At 46.8% G+C, this 23,345-nt stretch overlaps 1 protein-coding gene across 2 annotated transcripts in view; it reads right to left on the bottom strand.

Annotated features, from left to right (window-relative positions):
* CUNH1orf21 (chromosome unknown C1orf21 homolog) overlaps positions 1-23,088 on the bottom strand; it is a 113,063-nt gene extending 89,975 nt beyond the window's left edge. The window contains exon 1 of one of the 2 annotated variants that reach the window (XM_027723460.2): positions 22,999-23,088. The gene's annotated coding sequence lies outside the window, so the exon portion shown is untranslated. Of the gene's footprint in view, positions 1-20,072; positions 20,309-22,998 lie in introns of those variants that run through there. The other variant, XM_027723463.2, reaches the window with a different exon arrangement.
* Positions 23,089-23,345: the final 257 nt, after the last annotated feature.

Below are 23,345 nucleotides of genomic sequence, written 5' to 3'. Positions count from 1 at the left end.
GCTGGGGCTGGGCATCAGTCAGTGGGCAGTGAGCAACTGTGTTGGGCATCACTTGACTGTCTTGGGTTGTATTCCTCTCTTTTTATCTCTCTTTTCATTACAATATTATTAGTATTATTATTATCATTATTATTCCTTTATTTCAAGTATTAAAGTGTTCTTAACTCAACCCACAGATTTTACCTTTACCTGATTCTCCTCCCCATCCCTCCAACCTATTAAACCACGACAGGTGGTTTATACAACCACATCTACTCACCTGGGGCCGATGCAGCAAACCTGTAGCATCAGCAAAACATGCCATGCCCATGGACAAAACTGATACTCAGGACACTGCCAGGTCCCTGGCACGAGCAGCTTCATGGGAAAAAGGGAATAAGCCTTTTGGGGGGAGTTTTATGGGGAAAAGGGAGACGTGGATAGATCAGGATAAGTGTTATATATACAAACTGACAAGGAGAGACACGCAGTGATTGACGTTGTATATAATAAACACAACTGGTAAGAGTCTAGACAGGCTTTCAGTGTGTAAATATCAAGTTATATGAAACATGCTGGAGGGGACTTGCAGCAACCTCTAATTTTAAGATTCTACCTGAAGTTTAAAAAAAACGTAGCAATACCCTCCCTGGCTCCTTCCCCAAGCAGATTCTGCTGATTTGCCTAACTAGACAAATCAGATAAAGCCTGTGGTTTATAAATACCTTTCAAGTTTATTCTCAATAGGTAAATTGAGAAAAACTATTGCTTTGGGGTTTTTTTTCCTTGAAGAAAAAGTGGGTGAGGGAGCAGAGAGTCCCCTTTCCCTTGATCCCTCACCTTTCCCCTTCTTCCTTCTTCATTCTCCCAGTGAGCTACAAAACTGTGTTGTGCCCAGCACCATCACTGTCCTGCCCAATGCACACAGGATGGCTGCTATTTTCCCCCTGAGAACAACATGAAAATAGTTTCCCATTGCGTTGTTCCCAAACATTTTTGCCTAAATTATTAAAACACAACATTAACTGCTCCTGCCACAACCCTTCTGCTCTGTAAACGCTTCCCAGAGAGGACAACTGAACCATCAATCCTTTATAATCTCCAATTTCAGAAATACTCTGCAAGTATCAGTATTGCCCTTAAAACTCCTCACGGGCTTTGGGATGGGCAGCAACGCCAGAAGATGCCTACACTACATAAAGTGCTGATTAAAGTTAAATAAAAGATTTAGCAGTCTGAAATGGGGGTTTGATCTTTCACTCAATGAAGTGACCCCCCCAACATGACCCTGCTGAACACAGGGAGGAGAACTGCAGAGGGATGAGGAGAATTGTATCAAGAAAACTCAAATGGTAAGAGCGACAGATGGTTCCTCTCAAATCATTCCTCTTGGGGGTGAAAATAAACCACTGTTTTTCTGCTGGATGCAAAGCCATCAGGTGTAACCCACCTGTCTCACAAGAGTGACCTCTCTGTGCCTCCACATCTGCGATGCTCCACCACAGAGCATAACGAAATATGGACAAAACTGGATACTTTCCTCACACAGCCTGCTCTTTGGGCCGATTCCTTCTGAAAAGCTGCTGGTTTAGCCCTTCTTTTAAAGAAAAAACTCAGATAATGGAGATTTTTGCAGACCCACGTGGAAAAGCTGAAATTGCTTCAGGAGGCTCCCCAATGGAGAAACACCAATACAAGAGTGAGTTTTTAACAACAAATCTGAATCCCCTGAAGAAAGTTACTATTTTAGGCAACTTAATACTTTCCCCCTCCTTATCAGAATAGTACTGATTTTCTTTTCAGCCAAAGCACTTCAAACACACACATACTTCCACCACAACAACTTGAGGGCTCAAAGTTACACACGTGCCAAGAGGGTCTGGTGGAAGACGACCAAAACTACCAGCAAAGGCTTTTGGACCAGCAGTGAAGTGACTGGCTTGCTACAAGTACTTCCATGGCCCACTGTGGACCAAAAGCAGCACTACATGTTTATTTTATTAAAAACGAGTTCATTTATCTTAAATATGTCTGACATCACCATCATTCAACATCAGATGCCATTCTCCAGCTCTGGTCTCCTCCCCTCCTTCGGGCTTCCAGTAAAATTAGACCTTGAATTAAACTTCCAGTAAAATAATTACAGTTGGCAGGTATTTTTCAACACTGATTTGGAAGCCAAGAAACCAAAGCAAAACAAAACAAAATCAAGTCAAGCATTACTCAACTTTTCTCAGAGAAACAACATGTTCTGTAGATCAAGAATTTTCACTGGTGGACGGTTTTGCTCTACCACTATTTCACATGCCCTATGAACTTCACAAAAGCACTGGCCGGGTAGCTTAAAAAATTTTCCTATGATAAAAGAGGGAAAAAAGTCTTAAGTCCTTCAAAACAACAACAGCAAAAAAATGACAACAGAGAGAAAAGAACCTCCTCAAAACCAATGGACATTTTTTGTGGAGAAAACAACAAAAAGAAAGAGAAAAGCAAAAAGTACCAACAACTCTTTTCAAAGCACATCTTCCACTAGCCTCTGTGGGAAAAGGACTGGCTTTGGAAGCTTTCCGGAAATCCACAATTTAAGAAGAAAAGGCACCATCTCAGTCCCTTGTCCAAGAGATGGACACTTGTGGCTGGAAAGGAAAATACTGAATTTACCTCCTCAATCTTCTCCACAGCTGATAAGGACATGGCACAAATCGGTACTCACAGTTTCTGCACTACGTAGGATACTTTTATTTAAATTCAAATAATGTCAATTCTCAGTGAGGCAACCCAAATCTGCTGCTCCATTTTTACTGGCAGCTATTTTATTACAGAAAGCTCCCTTGTCATCAGTTGGTAACCATTAAATCATGTTGATCTTCATAGCATTCTCTTGTTAAAATTTTGTGAACCTAGGGGATACACCATTTCCAATACATAATTTCATAGCTTCCCACATGTTTGCTATCATTCTCAACGGTTCGTTTCAAATTTGTTAGAAAAGGTTTATGCAGTACAAGACTTCACCCTAATTTCTACCATAAAATCACAGAATCGTGGAATCCCAGAATAGTTTGGGCTGGAAGGGACCCTAAAGTCCATCCTGTTCCAACCCCCTGCCATGGGCAGGACACCTTCCACCAGACCAGGTTGATCATGCTGCATCCAAAAGGAGTCCTACATGTATCTGTGGAGATCTTTAGGAAATCCTTCTTCATGGGACCAGACCAACATCAAAAACCAGAAGGGACATGGGCTGAGTGGTTTTATTTCCAAGCCTTTTGGTTAAACACCCTCCCTTCTCACATACCACCTTTGGGATCTCTCTGCTCAGAGACACAGGTGCCCATATCCCACAATTTGGCTTTTCTTCGCTTGGAGCCAAGCACACAAACCCACCGTGCTCACGGCCCCCACGCCTGGAGCAGGATCCCCAAAGGACATTTCCCTCTAGGAAGAAATTGCCATAGTAAAGCCGCTTCTCACCCAGACAACCTTTTCCAAAAGGTCTGGAGTTTTGTGCTCAAGGGTTGGTTTTCTTCTCAGTCAAAATGTGAAACCAGAAAACAGCAAAAAAGATGACGTGATGGCCCTGTCTCAGATTCCTCACATCCAGAACCAAGGCCAGCACTGTTCTCAGCATTCACAAGACGCCCTCCTTCCCCCCGAACCTTCACGGGGGACTCACTAACCGTGCCTGACTCATTTGAACACGGAGAAAGGACATCACTCCTTCTTGGCATTATGCTGCTCTTGAAGAGGGAAATGTTAGTGCCACATGGAAGAGTCAAAAACAAAAAGTGCATCTGTGTTGACCCCCTGGCACCCACCCAAAAGGAACGTGGCAACACGCGATGAATCGAGAGAGTCCCCCCAAGCCCTGGGGTCAGGCTCTGTGCTCTGGTCAGGCCCTAAAGCAGTACCAGACTTTCACATCCCAGGCAACATTTCACCATGTTCTGTTTTTCTAGCAATTCCATGGGGGAATATTATGGAAAAAATGAACATCACTCTAACAATTTGCACAATATCTGGGGAATGATAGAAGGGGGAAAAATTGAAGGAAAAAGCAGCAGTTTTCACATGCAGAAGCACCACACAGAGGAACCAGTCCTTCACATCATTTCTAAGCAGCCTCCATCACCACCATCACTTTCTTTTGCATGCAGATGATATGTTAACAAGCCCTTTAGGTAATTGAGTCCATATATACTGTGTAGGTGTTTGCTAAAACACTAATGCCATTATCCAGTCAACACAACGGGCACGCTTTCTACTTCATTGCTTTAAAAAGTTATTAGAAGAGGTCACAGAAAAATCTCACAAGGGAGGGAACTCCATTTTCAGAAGTATTTTAAGTCAGCTCACCTCCAGTTTATTCTTCAGCAGAAGCAAGGCTGCCACCAGAGAGCCGTTTCCTCCTGGCATTGCTAACTCAGCACTCACTTCATTCCCTTTCCTGTTTTTGTACTCACTGCTGCCTTGGGAGGACGATGAGTAGGGGCAGGAGGAAAATCGAGATGGGAGCCCTCGGCTTTCTGAGCGGCCACCTCAGGAAGTGAAGCATTTAACAAACACACTGAAACGCTGATCTTTAATTTTCAGGTCATTTAGCCAAAGATGTGACGTGCAGAAAGGAAAAAGTGATGTCCTAACAACTCCTGAGGTTTCAAAAATAACCATCCTGTCCATCCAGAGAATCATATCTAGCACTTCTTTCTCTCTCTATACCTACACCACTTCTTTCTCATCCCACATCTTTAAAAAATTCAGGATTTTTAACAAAAAGTGAACAAGGTTTGACTGCAAACATCTTTTGCCAGGATAACTCTCAAAATTGCCTAAAGGCTTGAGATACTCAGGTGCTTTAACTAATAATTGAACAGGACATTGCATTTTGTAGGTGGCTCTGAGACCTTTGTCAGTGCTTTTTTTCCCCCACATATACACAGTGAAGATGATTCTGGAGATGAGTCACTACTGAAACAACAGAATAAACTCCCATGAAATGCTGTGAGGTTTGTGTTTAACATTCTCCAGCTCCTTTTTTGGAGCACTTGGCAAGGCTCTGGCAAACGCTCCTCCCACAGAAATCAAGCAGTGATTTTATTTGTCAGTGAAATACATCTAGAAGTGCTTAAATATTCATTTTAGTCTCCATTTATCTTCTGCCTCAAGCCTGCTCCCTCACAAAGCTGACAAAGGAGAACGGAAAGCCACAGAGAGCAGAGGAACTGCTGACATGAAAAACACAACCAAGACAGGTTTCCAAAGCTCCAGCCCACAGGAGATGCTTGAGCAGATTTGCTGCTGTAGCTGCATCCTGATTCTGAAGATCACCTTAGACGAAATGGTTGAATATGTACAATGCTAGAACATGGTTTAGATTGACTTTCACCTCTCACAAGTTCAGCAGCAACATCTTTTGGCTAAAGGTCAATTAACACATTTAAATGGAGGGTGAAAATGCAAGTTAAAGGTCAGCGAGGCTTTGGTGCTAAGCAGCCAGCAGAAACCAAGCCTAAGCCCAGCCCCACTGTTGCCATGGTCTGTCTGCACCACACCCACCTGCTCTCCAAAAATCCTTACAGACCTGCACACGTTTCCTTAGACACCATCACCAGAATAATTATAACAATCCAATTCAATCTGCACAAAAATCACTAATTAACTCAGAACATGCAAAAGGTACCTAACCTGGAATTGGAGCAGTGTCCCTGTCTGTCACCAACACTAATCTCAGGGTCATCAGGGGACACTGGCACTTACAGCTGTCCTGCAATCTGCCCTACTGTACCTGCATAGGTCCTATTACTTACTTAATTACCCTTATTACCTTCTCGCTCTCTACAACTCCGACAGGAGGGTGCAGCCAGGTAAGGATTGGTCTCTTCTCCTTGGTAACAAGTGACAGGACAAGAGGAAACAGCCTCAAGTTGCACCAAGGGAGGTTTAGGTGGGATATTAGGGACAATTTCTTCACTGGAAGGGTGATCAGGCATTGGCACAGGCTGCCCAGGACAGTGGTGGATGGAGTTCCCATCCCTGGAGGGATTTACAAGACCTGTAGATGTGGTACTCAGGGACAGGGATTAGTGGTGGCCTTGGCAGTGCTGGCTGGACTTGATCTCAGAGGGCTTTTTAAACCTTAATGATTCTATGATTCTATTCAATAAACATCATTATTATTAACGTTACAAATACCCCTGGACACCTGTCCCTTTGATCAGGGTCACTTTTCAGAGTGTGTGCATTTACACCATTCCTGCTCCACACCTGCCCGGGGTACATCATCTCCTTTGAGGCAGCGGGGACCGGGAGCAAGCAGCATGAAGAGTGACACAGGTATGGCAGCACGCAATGCTTTGTGCAAGTCATCTTACCCAGAGGGTTTAGCACAGCCCCTGGTAACGGGGGAGCAGCAGAAGCGGGTGGGAGCTGCAGATGGGCAGCCACAAACCCCCACCCACGTGGTGCACAGCAGATGGCCATCCACCGCTGCCTCTGACTCCCAAACACCATTTCCTAGCACTACAAAGTGAGAGCAGCAGTTTCTGTGATGAAAAAAATGTTTATATACACATGCACACAAATAATCAGTGCTTCCCATTCACTTCAAACAGAATTCACAGAAGCAGGACCTTTATTAAAGGTCTTTTCTTATATGCTTGCCTTTGTCTTTTGTTTTGTATCCTTGTTCATGTTCACATCAAATGAATAAAAATACATTGTAGTTGGTTTACAAAGCATTCTCTTATAAAAAAAGCTGATGTGGACCCTGAGATTAGCTCAGTTGGTTAGAGCATGGTGCTAATAACACCAAGGTTGTGGGTTTGATCCCTGTATGGATAATTCACTGGACTCGATGATCCCTGTGGGTCTCATCCAGCTCAGAATATTCCGTGATTCTGTAACTTGTTTGAAAGACAAAAACACAGAAAAGAAACAGCAGAGTTCTTATCATGGACTAGATCCACACTTGTTCAACTGCATGCCCAGAACAAAGGCACGACTCAATCTGCAAATCCTACACAGACATTTTTGTCATATAAACTGGCAGCAAACCTCAGCCAAACCTAGTGGGCATTAAAAGTGAGGAGGGGACTTTGAGGGATGGCATGGGGTCCCAGTATTCTCACTCAGCTCAAAGAACAGAGGCATTTTGGGTGACTGGACATTACAAACCCTTAGTGCTTAGAGTCCCTGGCTGATCACTTCAGTCGTTACAGGCTGCCCTCAGCCAAGGCAGGAATCTGATGGAGAACATCAGATTACTATAAAAGTTATATTTGGACTAAAAAATAGTATTCTGATTGGCTGTGCATAGATGAGTAGAAAACATGAGGAAAAATGCTATTTTGCAGACTTCGGGGGAAAGAAGTGAAATCTTAAAAAAATTGACCAACTCTAAAAGTAAATTAATTTTTCTGCTGGCTTAAAAGAGACTAAAAATAAGGATGTTTCACCAAAACAAATTATTAAGTGTATAAACATGAAAAGGAGTTTTCCCTCCAGCAAGCACTTGTACACCACAGACACTGAGTAACAACACTCAAGGAGCAAGTGCGCTCACAGCATGCTCCAAATTCACTATTTCAATTCAACAGCCAGTCCCTTAACAGATGATAACCCATCATTCCTCAGAGATTGCAGGAATACCAGCACTTCTTTTGGCACTCATCTGAGAGGAAGATGAGAAAACAATGTAAAGAAATGAAGGACAGGCAACACCCCTCTCCCCCCAAAAAAAATTTTTTTTAATTTGACATTAAACTTAATTATATTCCTCTGCTTTCCAGAACTGTTGTTATCCAATAAGCTCAGCAGAGGACGTAAGAAACAACTAAAGAAGCAACTCCTTCTGCAGGAGGCCTGCAGTGGAATCCCCCGATCCCCCAAGCCATCCTAGGCAGACCTCACAAGCACATACAAGACTTTGAAGATGAGTTGAAAATGCAGAATTATTCCCAACAACTGCATTCTGTTGGACTAAAGATCCACTTCATCCTGCACTCAAGAGAAACCAAGGTTACCTGGGAAGGGGTGTAGGAATACAGAGCAGGTCAAGGTGAAACCACCACGTAACGCTCTCTACTACACCAACCCAAATACAGGGGTGACTTTTTCCTCTTCAATTCAATGTGCAACTAAAGTTGTAGTAAGTGCAACACAGCAAATCAACATGGATTGATCATCACTGCACAGGGTTACTTACTGGGTTCCCCTGTCCATTCCCCTGTTCCCCACTCACCCTTGGTTGCTCCTCCATACCTTGTGAGCCTCGGGAAGCCAATCCCCTTGCCAAAAGACAAGACTGTGCTTTCCAAAACAACACCTGATCTCATCTGGAGTTTCCTTGCACCATCATAACACAATTAGTAATGTGCTGAGGGGAAATTTAAGAAGAGCAAACTAAAACAGGAAATGGTGTTAGCGCTGGCAAAGAGGAAGCTCCATAGTAAATCATTTTAATTCTTAAGTGAAGTTAACCAAGGAATATCTTAAGAACTTTTTAGAAACTCTTCAAAATGTTAAACCAATAAAGAGGACCCCCACAAAACAACTGTCTGTTGCCTAAGACTTTGCAGATATCGCACACAAGAACTTTCCCTCTCAAAACCAGCACTAAAGCATTTCTTCCTGGATACGAAGCCCTACTGCAGCAGGCACAGTGCTCCATTACCTCTGCTGGCCTACAAGCCAGCTCCTGTCCTTTGGTGTCCTGCCAGGACTTCTCCTGTCAAATATGCTGTGTGCCAACACAAGCGGCAACACGAAACCCCGCGGAAATTCGTGCTGGTTTGGCTCTCGCAGGTCACTGCGTAACACGAGACAGCACGGGTGGTGGACACAGAACACAAACACAAACAAGCCTCCATGCACAAAGCAGGACCTTTAACCAGGAGAAGCTACTGGAATCAGGAGCCACTGTATTCCCACAGCCGGTGCTTGCGGGGTCGGCCGCTGTCCCCTTTCCCAACAGTGTGTCCGTGCCACGGTGAGACTGTGATTTCTTCCCTCAAGCCCCATCCCAGGTTCAAGAAGTGAAGGTTCATCCGTAAAACTTCATCCGTAGCCTTAGTCCTCCCCCCAAAACACACAACCAATTAGCTATATTTAAGGTGCCATAGTGAAATTTATTTTAATCAAATACAATTTCTTTTTTTCCTCTTGCTGTTGCTTTGCTTTTTATGTACTTACCTGCTTGTCTGGCTTGCAACCAAATACCAGAATACAAACCAGCACAGCTGAGAACTGGGCAGCTAACACAAGTGCTGATTATTATGCCATAACACCAGTTATCTAAGTGCTTTGTGGCAGAAAGAGACATGGTTTAGGGGACAAACAAGGGGTACAGCCAGAGATCAGAATAAATACTGCTCTAAAGTGAAGTATTAACATATCCACCTGGAAAAGATGACAGGATTATCATTAAAGCACATTAAACAAAATCACTGCAGTTCACAACTGGAATATTTACAAGCTTTTTGGCTGATCTTTAGTATTTCAGAGTTGTAGAAATACCCTAACTGGAGACCAAATTCTTTCTTTCCACTTCTGTCTTGCCCATAGCTTGTGCTGCTGCTCAGCATGGTTCAAGTGATGAATCTCCTCGCTGATCCAGCCAAACTATATGTCACCCATTAAAAGAGAAGGGTGCACAAAGAGGAAAAGCAACACAAAGCCTAACACCCTCCATCACAGCCTACAGATATCAGCTCTGGCCCTCAGCTCTCACTCAGAAAGCTTTTATTCATAATACACACCATATGAAGACCAGGAGGAGGAAGCATTTGATCATTTCTGCCCCTCTGACCATCCATCTTGAGATAGCAATGCAAAGCACACGTGTGCCCTTGCACAACTTCCTTTTCACCAGCAAGAACCTTTTGGTTTTGTTAGTCCATGTCTCATTTTCTCCTGTTCACGTTTCCAGCCTTGTGCCATCAGCCGTTTAGCTCTTCCCATTTCATCTCCAACCTTCCACCTTGCCACCTCTCTGTTCAATAAACTCAAGAACATACTGTTCCCACTTCCCAGGTCATTATTCTTCTTCTTGATACCAGCTCTGGATGGTGACCACCAAGATACAACACGCCCAGGCCCTGCTCCTACCCTAAACTGAAAAGAATCAGCCAACATGGAATTCCAACAGCCAGGATGGACAGGGCTTGGATCAACCTGGCTGAGTGGAAGGTGTCCCATTCCATGGCAGGGGGGTTGGAATGAAATGAGCTTTGAGGTCCCTTCCAACCCAAACCATCCTACGATTCTACGAATACCTCCTTTGCCAGGCATCATGGTGGCCAACTATTATTCTGAACTTCTTTTCCAACACTGATTTTCAGCCCATGCTAAACCCAAGGTGCCTGCAAGCCCCAGTCTGTATGAGGGAGGTAGGGACTGTAGGAAGGGATGGGGGGAGTTGAATTTGGGAAACAACCAAAAGCCAGGTGTGCAGGGGAGCCGTACATCTTCTAAAGAGGACAACCAGAAAGACGGGTTATCAGCTTATTTTCTCCTTCCTCACATCTATGATCACAGTAATGCAAAGCCACAAGAATCCTTCTTCTACAGCATTTAACAGTATTAAAAACCACTGTGCCTCTAAACTTTCAGAAGCTAAATCCTAGACTTGCTAAGCTCAACAGCAAAATTCTCTGACCTCAGCAGTACCCAATGTCAGCCCCAGTGTACTGAACACAAGTGCAAACATGGGCTAAACTAATCTGTGCCAGTATTTACATAAATTTCCCTATATGTAAACAAATTAACATAGTCACAATATTTGATTGTACTTCTGTCTTCCATGACCAGTGAGTCAGAACTGCTGTTTATAGTTATTAGCAATACAACCCTGCAGTCAATCAGCACTGTCTTCACCCTGCGGAGGTGGCTGAAGCTCCAAAAAACCATCAGGAAATCGGGATGCACACCCCAGCTCCAGGACTGAACTGGGAGTATTAGTACTTGTCACAGGCAGCAATAGGAAATACTCCTCTTCAGAACTCTGAACTTAAAAATAGTATTTGAAAAGCAAATCTGTTATGAGAACAGAATTAAGCTACCGAGTTTCAAGTTGATCAAAGGATTTCTAATCCAGATTTCACTGTTTAAAAAAAAACAACAAACAACAAAAAACAAACCACCAAAAACACTTCAAAGCTGAGAAAAGGTACCTGTTTTTTCTTTCCTGATAGCAAGGCACAGATTGAGCTCAGAGCTCCATCACAAAGACATGGTTGCAGCTGCAAAGAGCCTGGATGGGCAACTCCAGTTGCAGCAGCTCCACAGTTCCTTGGGAAAAGGTCTCCCAGCTCCCATCCCAGTGCACCATTCATGATCCATGCCATTTTTCTCCTACTCCAGCAATATCTGGAACCATGCATGGTTTTTCCTCCTTATCACATGCTTTGAAGCCATTTTTCCGGTGCAAGCTTGTTCTCTTTTTCCCAATATTCCCTAAAACTTTTCCTGCAGGCACTCATTTCATCCAAGCCTTTCCAGTAGAGACCTATAACAAAGCAGCAAACAGGACAGAAACCAGGGGAACTGCCAAGGACAGATACACCAAGGGTTCACTACTACATTTCCAGGTAAGTATAACGAACAACTTCAGGTCTGAGGTGCTGCACCTTAGACTGCTGTAATTTCCATCAGGTTTAAACTCTGTCCTAGAGTACCCCCAGTGACTAACCCAATACTTGAACCTACTAGACCTGGTGGCTAATGACCAGGTAGGAATGATGAACTAGAAACCGGAGAGCCAGCCTGCCATCCCTGTCACCAAGAGGCATATGCTACCTCAAGGGTGAAAATCACTCCCATCTTCTGTTTTCCATCTCTTCTTGGACATTCAAATGGAGACACAAAACCAGTCTTGTGGTCTGATGATACAGAAAGGTCCCTGCATCTCCTCCAACACTTTTTTTTCCCCTCAATACTGAGGGATAATACCAGGTCAGCATTCCCACAGGCAGCACCTCAGCTCAGTTTGCACTTGGAAGAGACCTTATGGATATGGAGCCTAACTCACAGAGTTTGACTTTACTGCCACAGAAGCAGCAGACGCTGCTCACACGCTACTTTAATTTTTACACCCAGCCACGGTCAGTATTTTGAAAGCAATAAACTATTTCAATACAAAACACAACTCGGGCACGTTCATGAGCTGTTGTGGGAGCTGGCAGCCGATAAGGAACGGAAAATTATACACAAGGAAAAGACAAATGGGAAACTGAACACCTAAAAAAGCACAGAGGTCACCAATTTACTCGTTAAAAGAATCCATCAGCAAACAGGACAGTGCAATTCCCCAGGGAGCAACCATAAAAGAGAAATCAAGACGTCTTCAGGGCCGCCTCCATTTTTACTTATGGTTTTTATTCCTGAGGATATTCAGTCCCAACCAAGATCAAAAGTGGAGTTGATCTCACATGCTCAGAAAGCCCACAGATTTTGGGGGAATAATTTCCTCAGCATGGTTAATTCACCTGGGATCTTGTGTCTCACCTCTGCCTCTGACAAGGGTTGACAAAGGTTGGCGAGACATCACCTTGGGAAGCAGCTAACACTGATCATGGCCAACAACAGCCTGTTTGTGCCTTTTCAAAGCATACCTCCATGCAAAAATGCCCCAGAAAAGAGAGCTGTTTATTCTGCATTTGGCTTGAGGCAAAAAAAATACAGGAACACAATTACCCTGGTATTTACTCTCCACTAAAAAGATAAGGGCTCCAACAAGAAAGAGCAAGTGGGTTTTTCATGTGCTTTCCCAGGATAGCAGCAGCTCTTGGGAAAGCAGAGTGGAAGAGAAGCGAGGAGGTATTGCCATCAGGATGCTATTCTCCATCACAGTCCTTTGACAATGGTAGGATCATTCCCGTATTTGAAAGAAAGTGCTTTATTTCAAAATCAGGTGTTTAGACTGGTGGGTTTTGTATTTTGGGGTTTCTTTTGGAGGGCAGGCAGCAAAAGCCAGCAGTTAAACAACTAATTCCCTTACTCCTCACAACAGGAGCAAAGAAATCCCTCCTCATGCACCGAAGCCAACATAAACCCCAGAAAAACAAAGAGTCCTTGACCCATCACGCTTAATGAATGTTCTCAGTGAACTTCACCTCGTTCTCTGTAGTCTCCTCTTGTCCTGTGCCACTGCCCAACCTGTTCTGCCTACAAAGGAAGGCCAGGGCAGGGCCTGGAAGGGTTTGGAGCAATTTTTCACCCAGCAGCAACATCGCTATGCGCTGATTCTGCCACATTCACTATTGATTCAACCTCAGCACCCTCGGAAGACCGAAGCCCCGGGGCTCTGCCCAGCTGCTCTTCCCTGACTCCAGAGGAAGGCCGTCCAGCTCCCGAGGCTGGCGGGGAAGGCCGTGCCGGCGGGGCAGGCCGTGCTGGCAGGGGCAGGCCGTGCTGGCAGGGGCAGGCCGTGAGGGGGGCGGGGCAGGCCGTGACGGGGGGGGGGCAGGCCGTGATGGCGGGGCAGGCCGTGCTGGCAGGGGCAGGCCGTGCTGGCAGGGGCAGGCCGTGCCGGGGGGTGCCCGGCCGGCAGGGGTAGGCCGTGAGGCCGTGCCGGCAGGGCAGGCCGTGCTGGCAGGGGCAGGCCGTGATGGCAGGGGCAGGGGCAGGCCGTGCTGGCGTGGCAGGGGCAGGCCGGGGCAGGGGCAGGCCGTGCCGGCGGGGCAGGCCGTGAGGCCGTGCTGGCAGGGGCAGGGGCAGGCCGTGCTGGCAGGGGCAGGCCGTGATGGCAGGGGCAGAGGCAGGCCGTGCTGGCAGGGGCAGGGGCAGGCCGTGCTGGCAGGGGCAGGGGCAGGCCGTGAGGCCGTGCTGGCAGGGGCAGGGGCAGGCCGTGCCGGCGGGGCAGGCCGTGAGGCCGTGCTGGCAGGGGCAGGGGCAGGCCGTGCTGGCAGGGCAGGCCGTGGTGGCAGGGGCAGGGGCAGGCCGTGAGGCCGTGCTGGCAGGGGCAGGGGCAGGCCGTGCTGGCAGGGGCAGGGGCAGGCCGTGCTGGCAGGGGCAGGCCGTGCTGGCAGGGGCAGGGGCAGGCCGTGCCGGCGGGGCAGGCCGTGCCGGGGGGTGCCCGGCCGGCAGCCAAGGCCGCCACCCCGGGCAGTGCCGGGCGGGAGGGCAGGGGAGGGCCCGGGCAGGCACATCCTCCCCCAGCCCTGCCGGGCGGCTGAATCAGCGGGGCGATGGCTATCGCTGCTGACACAGAGCCGCAGTAAATCACCACCTCTCCGGAGCAACGAGGAAGTTGCAGGGGTGACTGAGTCATCCTCCGTCCTGACGCCATTCCCGGAGCGGAGCCACGTACATCCCCCGGCTCTGGGCTGTGCCCGGGGCCCAAAAATAGCCTTTAAGCCAAATCCTGCAGTCATCACTCAAAGCTGAAACGCTTTTATTTACACTCAGCAAGAACCCACGTATGTTTTTGACAATGCTAAGAGTAACCAGTGCTTAAATTATTTGCCTAGCAAAGGACTTTATTTAACTACAAGCATTACACCAAGTATGCAATGTTTTCTGACCCACATAGAAGCTAATAATTTGCATTTTAGGGAACCGCTTTGCATAGACAACCCATCTTAATGGCCAACGACTTGCTTTACAAAAATTAATAATTGAAAAGCAACCCGTCAGCACTGTTATTTGTGTTACAGGTAACTCACAAACCTCATTAAATTGTAGTATTAAATTTCTAACGACCTTCTGGAAAGCTGTTCACTCCGAGACTTTTTTTTTTAAGGCATGAGTTCTCAGAATGGCAAGCAATTGCGAAGAAAGTACGTGACAGCTACCCAGAGTGGGAGAGGCCAGGCAAAAATCCTGTCAGAAGGATGTCAGCCTGATCCCCCTTTGGCTGAAGAAGTGACTTTGACTTCATGAATCCCCCCTCTCTCCAGCCAGTCACTTGACCGAGCTTCTCTCACAAATTTCTGCCTTAATGCCAGATTAATCCTACTTCATCCAGTCCCCAGACATCTAAGAAGCTCCAGCTCTTTTTCTCTCAAATCATTGGCTTTTAAACTATTTCTGTTGCAGCACCCAAGCATTTGCCGTGGATGAAAAAAGGCTCAAAGACTAGCACAGAAGTGTAATGGCAAACAAAAATTACATTGCAAAGCCTGGGATTTTCACAGTCTTAGGGAAATTAGGTCCCCTGAATCCCATGGCAACTTAGAGAAGAGTCGAGTGCATAATTTTCCATTATGCCTGTAAAAAAATCCCCAAATAAACATACAACTAAATGCAGCTTCACAAGGCTGAGCATTTATTATTCTCCTAAAATGCTGTTACTAAGCCTGAGGCCTCTTATCCCATGTTTTAACGTTTTATTTTTTAGAAAACAGTCTCTCTCTTGCCAAAACATCCAAGAGTGGTAGTTACAGGAAAATCCACCTCAGAGTGCTTGTCTTGGGGAAGAGCAACAAACCAACCCCATATTCCGGGCTCACACCCACCCCGACCTGCCCGTCGGTGCCGCGTGGCTCCGGCCGCTCCGTCCCGTCCGTGTTGGGGTGACAGTCCCTGCTCACTGCTGACGTCTTTGCTCGGGGCTGTGCCGCGCTCCCCGGGACACAGTCTGCTCCAGAACATGCACACTTGGCTGCTGCCGTTTCAAAAGCCTGCCTGGCGTATTTCTGCAGACTGAAACAGGAGGATTTTGGGGCAGCCAGGGGCTGGGTCATCTCGCCGTGAACGCCTGTGGGTGTCATTCACGCAGCTCTTCCAAACAAAGCATTTTCACTGCGATAGCAAAGGCAAACTTCCACAAACCCAATCTGTTTGGTGGTTAATTAGTATCCTCTGCTGCAACCTTGGAGACAAAAGAAAGAAGCGCTCCCCTCCTCCCACGAGCATCAGGACTTTTTAATCTCGAAGATACACCTTATCTGGCATGTCCAAAGCAGAACAGATACAGCTCCCTCTTATTATTTTCTTAAACGGAGCAAAACCAACAGAAATTGTGTCAGGAGCTTGTTCATTGGGAGGTTCTGATTTTCATTTCAGTAGTACTGGCTGATAGACTCCCACACCTGAAAACCAGGGAGTAATTTAAAAAACATAAATTGTAAGAAAAAACAATTATATCCATTAGAACTTTGAGTGGTAAAAATAATAGAGACAGTATTAGAAAATTCTGGTTGGCTTTTCTTTCACCCACTAATAAAACAAGTCCCTGGAGTACTCATAGGAGTTTCTCCTCTCTGCATTTCTGTGGCAGGCGAAGAGGAGAGCCAGCTCTGCTCCCCTGGATTCAGTCCGGCTTATTCAGCAGCTTCAGCTCTGCTGTTTCAGATTCCTGCAAAAATAAAGGCTCAGAAGAGAAAGCTGAGCCTCTGGGCATCCACCAGACTGCAGCTACTGCGCGTCCGTAAGAGGCACAACGGCGCTGGAAGGAGAGGAGCAGTACCCTGTCCTTCAGCATCACATGGCTGGCCACGCTCAGCAGCCCAAACCACAGCTTTGAACATCCCACTTCAGAGGACACCCTGATGCCCAGGGCGGCTTCCCAGGGATGGAGCGCTGGGCAAATCCATCGGCAGCAAAAGCCCAAACTCCTGCACGTTCTGTCGGTACATTTACTGCACGTCAGCCGTGCTCCCTTCGAGATGCGGCTGGGACGAGCAGGCCTGTAGACAAAATTAAGCGGCGGGATCCAAACCGGCTATTGCCAGATCAGAGAAACATCTTAGTCATCCCTCAAAGTTGAAGCTGAAATGGGCTTACAGCCCATTACCAGCCCTTAAAAAGACAGCATTTGTTTTGGTTTACAAGCCAATTCTTCCCTCAGACTTTTCCACTGGAGATGTGCAAATATCCAATATTCAGAGCTTTACTGAATAGCAATTTAAAAGGAATTCTCCAAACACAAAGGCAAACTTCAACAAGCCTGCTTCCCCAGGAACAGCACACCAACATCACAAACCTGCAAAGGGCACAGAAAATGGTGCTGCCACCCTAAGAAAGGGAATGAGAGCAAGCTGTTCCTCGCTCTGTCTTCCTGCAAGAACAATCTCCCTGCCCAATATCCAGAACTGCACAGGCTCCACAAATCTAATTACCCACGACTCCAAAATGCAGAGCTCTGTCTGCCAAACATACAAAAACATTAAAGTTGTTTTGCTTTTATGAATAAAATCTCAGGATGGGATGAGATAAAAATCCTAAGGAGGAAAGTCTAAGAGGTAAGTCCCTCCCCCTCCCTGAATAAAGAGCTGTCTTTGTGTGGATAAACTGGGCAACCTGGATAAACTTCTCCTTGTTTATTATAAAAGCACAAGTTCACCAAGGTCCTTTTATGTCCTGATGTATGAAATGATTCCAGCTACGTATCGTTTCACAGAGTCAAAGGGGTGAGGCTACGTATGGTATTTATAGATATGTTCAGGGCCAGAATTTTGGTTAGCAACAACATAGTTACGGCCTCAACACCTAACACATGCTTTTGGGAAAATGCCCACCTATATATATAGATCCTGGAATATTTTCCCTATTAAATACATATTTCAAGTGAACTTGCTTTTTATCTTTGTCCAAACTTGATGGATAAAGTCTGTTCTTTTCTATTACAAATACAGAGACAGAAGGAAAACAAACTTTCACAGTAAGGAAAAACCCTGATGCCATCCTGATGCTTTCAGACATGTTTGGTTTTTTTTTTAATTAGCAATAACACTCCATTCTCAAAAACGGGACCTCAGATTTACTAAGCACACGCCACACATTAAAAGATGAATCCTTGCAAACAACTCAAACCACAGACAACAGTGCTCTACAAAAAACCCAGAAAGAATGGTTTTCCTTTATTCAGATAAAAAATTAGGAGCTCACAATGGTTTAAAAATCTGTTTCTCCAAACCTCTAATCGAGAGCCCTGCCTAAAGGCTGTTCAGGACTGGACCAATACAATACTCCAGTTAAATCACTTGGCACTGGCATCTCTTCACTCCAGAATTACCCTTCTTTGAAGCAAGTGACAGCAGACACACAGGCAAGGGATGCTGTTGGATTAACACTGTTGCACAGAACTTATCCATATGCATATACTGTTTTGTGTATAGCATCATTATGTAAGTGTCTCTATTTTTAAAACAAAAAGAAAACATTTGTCTGGTCAGCCTCTACTAATATTCCACCCATAAACCAGTAAGCTGAAATTCCACCCACTTTAATCATAAGTTTACAGGCTTACGGGTGGAATAACAATAGAAATTACAAGATTAAGATTTTCCCTTTGCTTTAAAAACATGAAAATTCTACCCATTTTTATCAGCAGGATTTCAGAAGCTGCCACAATAAGAGCACTGGAACAGGCTCTCCAGGGAAGTGGTCACAGCCTCAAGCCTGCCAGAGTTTAAGGAGCATTTGGAAAATGCTCTCAGGAATGGTGGGACTGTGGGGGTGTCCTGTGCAGGGCCAGGAGTTGGACGTGATAATCCTGGTGGGTGTCTTCCAACTTAGGATATTCTATGATTCTATGGTTCCAGGAATAAATTAGCAACCTTTGAAGGGCTTTTTTTAACACATCAAACACAACTGCCATTACCACCAGTACAGAAGTCTAGTACAACACCGTCTGTGACCCAGAGGGCTCCTGTAACCCAGACAGTCCCCTGGATCACCAGGCCGAAAACAAATACTGTAGGTCAATTCACAGGCAAAGGATGCTGCTTCCCTGCCACATAAAGGAAAAGAGGAACTTAAACCACAACTTTGTTAACACCCATCTATTCCTGAAATGGTCGAGGATGGCCTGGTGGAAGCCAACCTACAGAACAATTCGGGGATTCAGTCACTGTTTTCACTTAATTGGAATCTGTATTTCTTAACTTCTAACTCTTAAATAGAGTTCTTAAATTCTGTTCTACACATCCTTGCACATCCCTAAAATGCTGCACCAGACTCCTTGCAAAATTTTACTTCAGGAAATCTTCAAACAACATTGGTGAAGTTGGTCCTTGGCAAGTAGGAACCCTTTTGTCGTCTGAGTCGCTCCGAATCAAGATTTACCACAACGTGTGTACAGGATGAACAGCTGCAGAAATCACATAATTTCTTCTATTTTAACACTTTTTTGCATGCAATCACTTAAATATGACAGCCATAATGGTACCTATTTATGAAAGGTGACTGTAAATGAGGCTGGAAGCCCGCCTGACTGCAAACATATAGCAGTTATCTCTATATATGTTCTAAGATCTGTTAACATCCCCATATATAGTCTGTTTCTGTGTGAAAATCTAAAAAGAAAGATATTCTTCCACAATTCAGATAAAATCACAGGCACTTGAAATGGCAAGCTGTAAAATGAATAAAATCAAATCCTTTTCAGACTGCACAATTATACCAAGAAGTTCACCAACACAGGAGGCTGTGAACACTAAAGCCATAAAGTTTTTCAAAACAAATTAAGACATTTTTAAGAGAAGACAATCCATCAGCAGCTATTAAACACAACAGCCTCACTGGAACTGCCAGCCCAAAGATTTCCTAGAGTAATGACCACTGGAAGGGTTTACCAGCAGGACAACTCTGGAGTTACAGTTTTCCTATGAACCAGAAAGTGGCCCCAACATTAAAGCTACTGAGTTAGACACGTCTCTAGTCCAGCCAAGAATAACTGTTCTTACTCCATTCACAAAATTGAAGGTGACAAGATCCCAACCTGTTAATAAATTAGAGCTGAAGTAAACTAATACCAGTAACAGCCTTAACATTACTGAGTGCATATCACATCCCATACCACCTCCTCTGAACATCCAACAATAACAGAGCCTTAACAATGTTAGCTATTCCCCAAAATCCCTCTCTCAGATTCCAGTGTACCCTAAATGTGCTTGTGTACATTTATCACAAATATGTTATACAGCACACACAGCAGCCAGTAGCACAGTGAGAGACATTTGCAAGTGCCTGTGAAATCCCTTTGCAGTTAGATGTTTGCTTATATAGAATTAAACACGGTCAGCAAGGAAATAAATAATAATACTAATATTAATAAACCCTTTCCGGAGTACTTTTGAATGTGTATCCAAAATGTAGTCCTGTTCCATCATCTGCTGAAGGATGGAAAAGCAGCATCCTGAAGGGTATCTTACCTTTTCCTGAATGAGAGGAAGGTTGGAAGGGCTCGGGCTCCACACCAACATGAAGGCCTCCAGAAAACTGACTGCAGGAGTCGGTTATTCCTCCTTTCTCCCAAACACTCGATGCCACCACATACTGTATTTTTAGAGCAAGGTCCACCTTCTAGAGCACCAGAGCCCACACCAGAGCACCGTGGTACAACCGCAGAGCGGGGTCTGAGCGTGCACAGACACGGAGAGGTCCCTGCTGACAAACACCTCCCTCTCCCCCCTGCGCTCTGGCTACTTCCCCATCCCAGGCTTCCACCTTCCCCTTTCAGCTCCTATCTCTCCCAGCAGGGTCTCAGCTCTGGTACAGCATCGATGCCTACGCGTCATCGCCTCCTCTCTGAGCACGTTCAGGGAGACAAGCCTCAAACCCCCCCTGCAGCAACACTGCCCCCACGACAACGAGGGGAAACGGCCAACTAATAATGGACCGGTTGAGGGGCTGCCAGCTTCAGCAAATGTGGCTGGAATTGTATTTTTTTTTAATTTAGAAAGCTTCCAGTTGAGCACTGGGTCATCTTCCTTGACCCAACACCTGGACTGCAACAGCACAAAGCCTGCACAGCACCCTGGGCACCCCAGGCTGTGCACAAAGATGTTCACCCAGGCCTTTGCTTGTCAACTAAATGAAGCTGAAAGTAAGTTTGCCCATGCGTGCAAGCAGCACCTAAGGCACTGCAGAAGCTCCTGGAGCACAGACAATCGATAGCAAGTACATTATGATCCCAAGGAGTTTACTAAAAACTTATTTAGTACGTTACTGTGTCCACTCATTGAGTCTTCATCCAATATTTGCAATACTCCGACTGCAGCAGATCTGCCCGATGTAAACAATCGCCCTAATCCACGCTGTTATATGGATCGTATTTACCCCAAGCTGAACGATCATTTCAACCTTTGTTAATCTGATTGCATAACAAACCACAGCAGCCTTAAATAACCAAGCTGCTCTCTCCAGCACGGGTTAGTTGAAATCAGTCATTTCAGCACCTCGCTTCTTTTAAAAAACAAACCAAACAAGATCGTGGAGAAAGCAGAAGATAAAAGCACCTGGCGGATCATGGAGAAATAAGACAATAAAAGCACCTGGTCACCGCTTTCACAGCCAACTCCCGTACACATCACAGCGTGCAGATGCCATGGAGTAACTTCACACCTGGTGTAGGCTGCGAGCACAAGGTAAAGCAAAATGTTTTCAACCACTGAACAATATTGTGCAATCGAAGCACATTCTGCTGGATCTTATTCACAGCTCCAGCGCAGGCTCGTAAGCAAACTATACAGCGTGGATTTTCAAAACAAGTAATTGCACGTAGATAAACAAAGGCTGTAACTGACATGGCAGATCCTAGAAAAGCTTATCTAGCTCATGACGTCACGCCCATAAATTACAACCTAAAGCACCAGTGCCAAACTGCTCCCACCCTCCCACCCCAAAATGATGGTGATTAATATCAAACCCTGCTCATCCGTGCCTGCGCCTCTTGGGAATAAACACACACGAAGTACCTCCCGAGACAGAGTAGTATTTAAAGAGTCTTCAGACAATGAGAAGATTTATAATTATTATTGCATTGCATCATCACAAAGCCTTAAACAAATCAAGCTGCCTCATCATACAACGCCTAAGATAATATAAGGTTCAACAACATCAAGCAGTATCGGTGCACTCCACTTGTACCAAATGGCAAACAGCCCCAGCCCCCCATGCACAGGGATCTCCAGAAACGAGGAGCCTTAGTGCTATTATCAAACAGCAAGTTAGAGAGGCAAAACCAAAACATACAGATTTCTTTCAACAGACTCAGGACCAGAATGTTTCCATTGAAATCCAACCAACCAGGGCATGGGGAACGTGAAGGGCAGGCAAATGGGAAACTGAATTCAGCATTTCTCAGTTTTAGTTCGCCGGTCCGTGAGCAGGTTGGGAGAAATCATGGTGGTATCGAGAGCTAATATGAAACTACCTATTGATGACAGCCAGCTTTCCACAGCACGCAACAGACTTCCTCCTCGGGAACGAGAGGAGGCTGCCCATGGAGCCTGCCTCCCCGCAGAACTTGCAGACAAGACGGGCAGCAGCAAACGACTCTCTAACTACCACACTCCTGAATACCTTTGTAAGGGAAAGCAAGCCAAGTATCTCTGCTCCAGGCATAAATATCTGCTCCTCCGAGGCCGCAGCTACCCACAAATAATTGCTAATTATCCCAGTGCCCCTCCGATCCGCCTGCGCCAGGGAACTACCCACACGGCAGGCCCTGCACCAGGGAAGAGAGAGGCTCCACCGAGCCTGTCCACGCCAGCTGGGTCTGTGCCGTCTCCATCGCGCTCTGCCCGCACCGAATTCACCATTTCTGCGCGGTATTACCGATCTGACATCACGCCAGTGCAAGCACAGCCTGACATCTACAGTTAACTCGGTGATGGTGTAAGTGCCGCCCGGCTCGCAGGCGTTCCGTGTGGCAGTACGCGGCTGCTGAACATCGAGAAGGCAGGCAGATATATATAGATGTAGATACAGACAGCTATAGAGATCCACACAGAACGCCCGGCACGGAGGGCCCGCAGGGACCGGCCCGCTCCCCGCAGCAGAGCCCCCCGCCCGCCGCGCTGTGCCCGCCCCGGGGGCTCCGGCCCGGGGGCTCCGCCGCCCCCCGCAGCCATTCCCCGGCGGACCCGCTCCGCGTACAAAGCCCGGCGGGCCATGAATAAAACATCGCCCCGAGGAGGCGGCGGGGCGGGGGGCGGTCGGCATTCGGAGAAATTGGGGAAAGAATGGAAAGGCTGCGCGGGGACGCGGCGGCGGGAACGGCCCCGCGGGGTGGGGCGGGGGAGGCTCCCCCCGGACCCCGACCCGACCCGACCCGCCCGGCCCCGGCGGTCTCACCTCGGCAGCCGCCGCTCGGAGCGGCTCCCCCGGGCTGGCGCGGGCGGGAGGCGCGGGGCACCGGCGGCTCCAACTCGGTGTGCGGCGGCGGCGGGCGCGGAGCGGCCTCTCCGGGGAGCGGGGCGGGCCGGGGCGGGCCCGGGGCGGGGCGGGCCGGGGGCGCGCCCGGCCGTCACCGCGGAGGAGGAGCCGCCGCCCCGCCGAGCCCCGCGGGGCGCGGGGGCAGCTCCGGCATCCGGCATCCCGCATCCCGCGTCCCGCATCCCGCATCCCGCGTCCCGCATCCCGCGTCCCGCATCCCGCATCCCGCATCCCGCGTCCCGCGTCCCACATCCCGCGTCCCGCAT

Source organism: Pipra filicauda, unplaced genomic scaffold (genome assembly GCF_003945595.2).
Source record: "Pipra filicauda isolate LSUMZ 115617 unplaced genomic scaffold, ASM394559v2 scaffold185_size1782982_pilon, whole genome shotgun sequence".
NCBI lineage: Eukaryota > Metazoa > Chordata > Aves > Passeriformes > Pipridae > Pipra > Pipra filicauda.
The sequence above is the reverse complement of the archived record's forward strand: the minus strand, read 5'-3'. Positions and strand labels throughout refer to the sequence as shown.